The following is a 7,477-nucleotide window of genomic DNA, read 5'->3' as shown; positions in this document are numbered from 1 at the left end:
ATTCTTTTCCAACTCGTGCTCTGACTGCCTCAACAAGTCTCCCATCACCAGGGCCTCTTTCCTGGATCACACTCACCATTTGTTGTCCACTCCCAGCTCAGAGCAGAAAGGCCCCCTCAGCCTGGTCTTTCCCTCCCACGTCCCACGCCTGGTCACCAGGAACTCCCACTGTTCCTGGGCAGGCTGTCTTCTGTGTCCTGGAGATGCCTCTGCGGTGTCAGGTGGAAGAAACAAGAGGTACCCATGAAGTCTCTCACACCAGCACAGCAACCAGTACCCTGCTACTGACCTCTTCACTTTGGATGGGCCTGAGGGTGTTTCAGGGGACATCCCCCAACATGTCCTTGTTCTCATCTAATCCCAGCACTGCCCACATTAGAGTCGCTAAGCTACTCTGTGATGACTGCACAGAGAGAATACTTGTTCACTCGCACCTCCCAGGAACACAGGATTCTTACTGGCAGGTGCCTCCCAGGATATGGGGTTCACCTGGGCAGTTATCCCACAGGGCTCAGCACCCAGGAACTTTCCACAAAGCCCTCTTTTCAGAGCACCCCAAGCCCTTCTGTTAGACAGATCTGACCTTGAGCCCCTCAGAGCAGGACCTGAGGTAACAAACAGCAGCTTCTGGACAGGTCTGTGACCCTGTGCTTCACTGTGTGCAGCCTCCTTCCAGCAGGTTTTCCAGAGGCTTCCATTGCACCTGGGCACTGAGCCTGTCTCCACCCACCACCCCTCCTCTCCCTGACTCCTGGGTCTCTCTCATTTAGAAGAAGTCCTTCCTGAAATTCTCTCCCAGTTGTGGGCCAGATAAAATAGAAAACAAGTCAGAGCTGCAGCCCTATATCCATCCTTACCCTCAGGACCCACAGGTGCTCCTGGAACCTTGACCAGCACAATGAGGCCCATTTTCTGAAATCACAAGCCCATGTGGGCAATGATTGGCTGGCCTGGCTGTCCTGCCCTTTGTACATGTTCGTGGGTTTAGGTGTAGATAAACCCACTCAAGTGCCTGCAGCTGTACTTGATGCCGTCTTTTCTGCCTAGACGTTGCAGCGCCTGTTTGGTGAGAGAGAGTGAGGGGCCATGGCATTTCAGGGGATCTGGTCTGTGTGGGGCTCTGCTAGACCTTCTTCAGGAGGTGCTAGGCTGTCACTTGCTAAGAATGGGCTGTGTCGCCTGTTCCTGCTGTTGGAAATCTTTTCAGGCAGAGGTGAGGAAGCAAGAAAACAGGCAGTGGGAGCAGGACAGGAGAAGTAACTCAGGTAGGAAAGTGGGAAGCTTCCAGAAGATCACCCAGGCCAGGACCATCCTGCCTGACCTACAGGAGCCAACTCGGTAAGCCTGCTGTCACTGGAGTGGCTCCAAAACTTTTCTCCAGCCTGTGAGGTCTTTGCCTCATTCAAGTGTTTTACTTGGGAAGTGTGGTTGAGGTTCGGGAGCGGCTAGCCTAGGGGTCAGCCAGCATTTACTTAGAGATGACTCCATGGGAGTCTCCCAGCTACCCACTGAAGACCCTCATTAGGAGGGATGGGGGTAGGGAGTGTGGAAGGGCTGCTGGCTGCACATGTGTGAGTCCTCACCCCTGACCATCTTCAGAATTGTTCATCCCTGGAGCAAGCATCCTAATTCAGTTTTCACCTGTGTAACTAGTGGTTTCTTAATTATCAATGTGAACAGTGATTTAAAAAATGTCCTCAGTCAGGACTGAGATGTTATACCACATGTACCAGTGTAAGAACCTGAGGAGGCGGGTGCAGCCAGTACCCCTTGAGACAGGCTTCAGACTTGACCCCTCAACATTTTGATGTCCAGCTACTGCTTTAGCATTTCTGAGGGCCCAGTACTGACTCTAAGGTTCTGTAATCCACCCTCCATCTTCCTTTAGTGATATCCACACTTCTAGGATCCTACTGGAGAAAGCAATGGCACCCCACTCCAGTACTCTTGCCTGGCGAATCCCATGGACAGAGGAGCCTGGTAGGCTGCAGTCCATGGGGTCGCGAAGAGTCAGACATGACTGAGCGACTTCACTTTCACTTTTCACTTTCATGCGTTGGAGAAGGAAATGGCAACCCACTCCGGTGTTCTTGCCTGGAGAATCCCAGGGACGGGGGTAACCCTAGTGGGCTGCCATCTATGGGGTCACACAGAGTCGGACACTACTGAAGCAATGTAGCAGCAGCAACAGCAGGATCCTAAAAAGCAGGGTCTGTGTGGCTGCTCTGTGGCTTCTCTAACAAATGATCACAAGCTGGGTGGGTTAAAACAACAGGAGTTCATCCTCCCCCAGTCCTGGAGACCAGACACCTGAGATCAAGGTGGCACAGGGCTGAGGTCCCTCCAGAGGCTCCAGGATAGGGTCCTTCCTGCCTTTTCCAGCTTCAGGGGCTTCAGGGGTCCCTGGACTTGTGGCCCTCTCCCTCCCATCTCTGCCTCTGCATTTAAGAGGCTTCTCCTCTGTGTCCTCTTTTGTCTCTTCGAAGGACTCTGTCAGTTGGAATGAAGGTCATCCTAACCCTAGATCACCTTACCTTACAAAGACCCTTTTCCCAGATATGGCCCTGTTCTGCGGGGACATGTCTTTGGTGGCCACAATTCACCCCATTCTCTGTGTATCAAATAACCCTCATTTTAGAAGATCACCACAGGCCCATATAGATGGGTACAGACGGTGGCCACACACATGGAGTCTATAGAGAATGAGGCCCTTGGAGTCACCTGGAACAGATGAAGGCCTGGCTTCATCAGGTGAGGGAAATCACAGGGAGAAGAGGGGCATGCCTTATTCAGGATTCAAAAAGATGCTTGGGGCTGGTGCACTGGGACGACCCAGAGGGATGGTATGGGGAGGGAGGAGGGTTCAGGATGGGGAACACATGTATACCTGTGGCAGATTCATTTTGATATTCGGCAAAACCAATATAGTATTGTAAAGTTTAAAAATAAAATAAAATTAAAAAAAAAAAAAACATGTTAGGTGGGATTCAAAAAGACCATGGTCAAAAAGACCATGTTAGAGATGCACCATGGTGGCAGGGAGCTTCATCAGGGCCTGATGGAGGGGTTAGGCTTGGGCCAAGGCTGTGGATGTCGAGGGACTTAGTGTGGGGGTTGGCCATATGCCCTGGAGGAGGAGCTCACAGTCACCAGGGCACAAGGAACTGGGAACCTGGGAGGCCTTCATGTTCCTGAACCTGAAGAGGAAATGTTAAAATTTTACATCACCTCCTGCTCCTTCTGCCTCTGTAACTCAGCTTGCTCCTTGCAAAGTCTGGATCATGTAGGTTACACAGTCTCAGAAAGTGGGCACTTACAATACTTGGAGCTGGAGCTTGCCTCCTTCACCCTGGCCCTCGCCCCTGCAAACCTGCTTGATCATGCCTGTCCATGGTAATGCAGAGCCCGCCTCCCTGACACTCCCCCCCCACCACAGCCAAGTGGAACTCCCCGCTCTGCTGGAACACTTCCAGTGGCTATGGGTGGCCACTGAGAGGACTCTGGCCTCTTCAGGACCCGCTGAGGCTTCAGCTTCAGGAGACTGTGAGGTTCAGTGCAGGCTGACAGGAGATGGGTCACTACAGGACCCATGAGGTTTCAGCTCATGGGGACATGGTGGGGTTCAGCTCAGCTGGATGGAAGTCTTGCCTCCTCAGAACCCACTGGGGTTTCAGTTTTGGGGCATTGTGGGGTTCAGTTCAGGCTGATGGAATCTGGTCTCCTCAGGACCTGCTGGGGCTTCAGCTTCAGGACATTGTGGGGTTCAGTTCAGGCTGATGGAATGTGGTCTCCTCAGGACCCACTTGAGCTTCAGTTTTGGGGTATGGTGGGGTTCAGTTGAGGCTGATGGGAGCCTGGTCCCTGGGGACCCACTTGGGCTTCAGTTTTTGGACATTGTGGGGTTCAGTTGAGGCTTACAGGACTCTGGTCTCCTCAGGACCTGCTGGGGCTTCAGCTTTGGGACATCATGGGATTCAGTCGAGTCTGACGGGAATCTAGTTTCCTCAAGACCTGCAAGGAGGTGGTGCTGGAGAAGGAAAATGTGAGGAAAATTGGGAAGAAGCTTTCTGTGTGTGGCTGTTGCTGAAAGTCTGCCTTATGAGAACCCAGGACTGTTAGGGCTTGATGTGGAAAGTTGTGAGAATTTAGTCAGTTTTTGTCTGTGGTATAAGATGGTGTCCTGTATTGTTTCTTGGTGTGTGGTTTCCATTTTTCCCAGCATGGTTTATTGGCGGGGGCAGGGGGGGGGGGGAGCTGTCCTTTCCTGTGTGTAATGTTCTTAGTTCCTTTCTTGTAAATTAATTACCATGTACCTGTAGGTTTACTTCGGAGCTCTCTTGTCTCTGTGCCTGTTTCTGTGCCAATTCCACACGTCTTGTGGTGACTTTAGGTGCGTACTCTAGATTAAAGTCAGGGATAGACATGCCACCAGCCTGTTCTGCTTTCTCAAGGTCCCTTTGGCTCTTCTGGTTCCTTTGAGGCTCCACACAGATGTGAAGATTGCTTTTGTTTCTGTGAAAAATGTCATTGAAATGTTGGCAGTGATTGCATGAATGTGTACTTTGCTTTGGTTAGAATGGATATTTTAATGGTATTTTCACCCTTAAACATGGGATATATTTTTACTCGTGTCCATTCAGTTTTTTTGATCATTGTCTTGTCATTTTTAGCTTGCAGGGCTTTCAAGTCCTTGGTTAGATTTCTAGTTTTTTGGCTGGGTTGCAGGGGTGGGGGGGGGGCATGCAATTGTAAAAGGGATTATTTTCTTAATTTCTCTTTATAATAGTTCATTATTAGTGTAGAGAATCACAAATTATCTTGCAGTTCTATTGACTTTCTTTTTTCTTTTTGACCCTGCAGCTTGACATGTTGGATCATAGTTCCCTGACAAAGGATCAAACCTGTATCCCCTGTAGTGGAAGTGCAGAGTCTTAACCACTGGACTGCCAGGCAAGTCCATGAATTAACTTTTTAGTTCTGAAAGTTGCTTTGGTGTAGTGTTATGGGAAAACTAGAATTAAAATATCTCATAGTTTTAGTTCTATCTGGGTCATCCACAGCACCCAAGGCATGGTGTCTACTAATATACTCTTCCTACAGTGACTTTTAATACCATGTGGACTAGTATAAGGCAATTAGCATGACTACTTTCATTGAATTTGGTTTGGTTAAGTCTTGGCCTCTATTGCAATGTTCAATGTCATCTCTGATTTTCTGCATGTGACATACATGGTTGTATTGAAAGTAATTTACTTTCTAGTAAATTTTCAAATGCTTCAACTTTAAATAGTGGTACAAATTTTTCTACAGTCACACCAAATACTGCAATGTGTTTTGCTCAAAACAGGGTCACTTTCCTGGGGAACCAGCCCATAACCCCAAAATTGGGGATAATTATGGTTCCATATTACAATCTTATCCATAGGAGCAGTTCAACTTTAATCAGCTGTCCAAGCTTTGTGCAAATGTCTTTCTCCATTCTAATGCAGTTTTCATTTTCTGGAGCTATCACTGGGCCTTTCCCTCATATTAAAAGCCTTCGTGGATTTAAAGTGAAAAGATGACTATGATCTGGGTGGCTTTTTCTGTGTGGTTTCTTTCACTGAGAATGTTTTCAGTGCTTTTCCATGTTGTTCCACGTGTCATTTTTTCATTGAGCTTACAGACATATAACAACATTTATCATTTGACTCATTTTAAGTATGTACTTCTATAGCATTAACTGCACTCACATTGTAAAAATTTCCCCACCATATACATCTCCAGAATCTTTTCCTTTTCCTGAAGTGACACTGTAACCATTAAACACTCAACCACACTCAACCCCTGGCCATCTTATTCTACTTGGAATTTGTCTTATATGGATATCTCATACTAGTGGAATCATAGAACAGTTTTCCTTTTGTGTCGGGCTTCTTTCACTTGGCATAATGACTTGAAGTTTCATCCACATTATATCATGTGTGAGAGTTATCTTGTTTTTAAAGGTTGAATCATATTCCATTGTGTTTATACTACATTGTGCTTGTCCAGTCATCTGTTTAACACTTGTGTTGCTTCCACCTTTTGGCTACTATGAATAATGCTGCTATGAATATAGGGCTCGAATATCTGTTCCGGTTCTTGGTTTTAAATATTTTGGGTGTATAACCTGGACCTGAATGGATGGATTCTGTGTTAACTCTGTGTTTATGTTTTTGAGAAGCCCCCTCTTTTCTGCAGCTGTGGCACTATTTTACTATATTCCTTTATATGGTAGAGTAATTCATCTTATGGATGGATCTACCCTCTTTGCTCTTCCATTAACCTGTTGGTGGGCATTTTCATTGCTTTTAACTTGGGCTCTCAAGAACACTGTTGCAGGGAATATTGGTGTACAAGTTTATATTTGAACACCTGCTTTAAATTCTTTGGATGTATATCTAGGAGAGGAGTTGCCAAAACACATGATAATTCAGTTCAGTCACTCAATCATATCCGACTCTTTGGGACCCCATGGATTGCAGCACACCAGGCTTCCCTATCCATCACCAACTCCCAGAGCTTGCTTAAACTCATGTCCATCAAGTTGGTGATGCCATCCAACCATCTCATCCTGTTATCCCATTCTGCTCCTGCCCTCAGTCTTATCCAGCATCAGGGTCTTTCCCAACGAATAAGTTCTTCACATCATGTGGCCAAAGTATTGCAGTTTCAGCTTCAGCATCCCTTCCAATGAATATTCAGGGCTGATTTCCCTTAGGATTGACTGGTTGGATCTCCTTGCAGTCCAAGGCACTCTCAAGAGTCTTTTCAAACACCACAGTTCAAAACTATTACTTCTTAGGTACTCAGTTTTCTTTGTAGTCCAGCTCTAACATGTATACATGACTACTGGAAAAAACATATCTTTGAGTACACAGACCTTTGTTGGTAATGTCTCTGCTTTTTAATATGCTGTCTAGGTCGGTCATAACTTTTCTTCCAAGGAGCAGGCATCTTTTAATTTCATGGCTGCAGTCACCATCTGCAGTGATTTTGGAGCCCCCCAAAATAAAGTCTGTCACTGTTTCCATTGTTTTCCCATCTATTTGCTATGAAGTGATGGGACCAGATGACATGATCTTAGTTTTCTGAATACTGAGTTTTAAGCCAATTTTTTACTCTGCTCTTTCACTTTCATCAAGAGGCTCTTTAGTTCTTCTTTGCTTTCTGCATAAGAGTGGTGTCATATGTGTATCTGAGATTATTGATATTTCTTCTGGCAGTCTTGATTCCAGCTTGTGCTTCATACAGCCCTGGAATTTCACATGATGTATTCTGCATATAAGTTAAATAAGCAGGGTGACAATATACAGCCTTGCCATACTCCTTTCCCAATTTGGAACCAGTCTGTTGTTCTATGTCCAGGTCTAACTGTTGCTTCTTGACGTGCATACAGATTTCTCAGGAGGCAGGTAAGGTGGTCTGGTATTCCCATCTCTTTAAGAATTTTCCA

At 46.5% G+C, this 7,477-nt stretch overlaps 1 long non-coding RNA gene across 1 annotated transcript; it reads left to right on the top strand.

Annotated features, from left to right (window-relative positions):
- Nucleotides 1-834: 834 nt before the first annotated feature.
- LOC147346501 (uncharacterized) lies at nucleotides 835-4,950 on the top strand. The gene is made up of 3 exons (XR_015152649.1): nucleotides 835-1,338; nucleotides 2,639-2,751; nucleotides 4,861-4,950. It is a non-coding gene; the product is annotated as an uncharacterized LOC147346501 (long non-coding RNA).
- The last annotated feature ends 2,527 nt before the right edge of the window (nucleotides 4,951-7,477 follow it).

This window comes from Bos grunniens, chromosome 23 (genome assembly GCF_055505025.1).
Source record: "Bos grunniens cultivar Pamir isolate PY7600 chromosome 23, Bosgru_T2T1.0, whole genome shotgun sequence".
NCBI lineage: Eukaryota > Metazoa > Chordata > Mammalia > Artiodactyla > Bovidae > Bos > Bos grunniens.
Note: the sequence above shows the minus strand (reverse complement) of the source record. Positions and strands in the feature narration are given on the sequence as shown.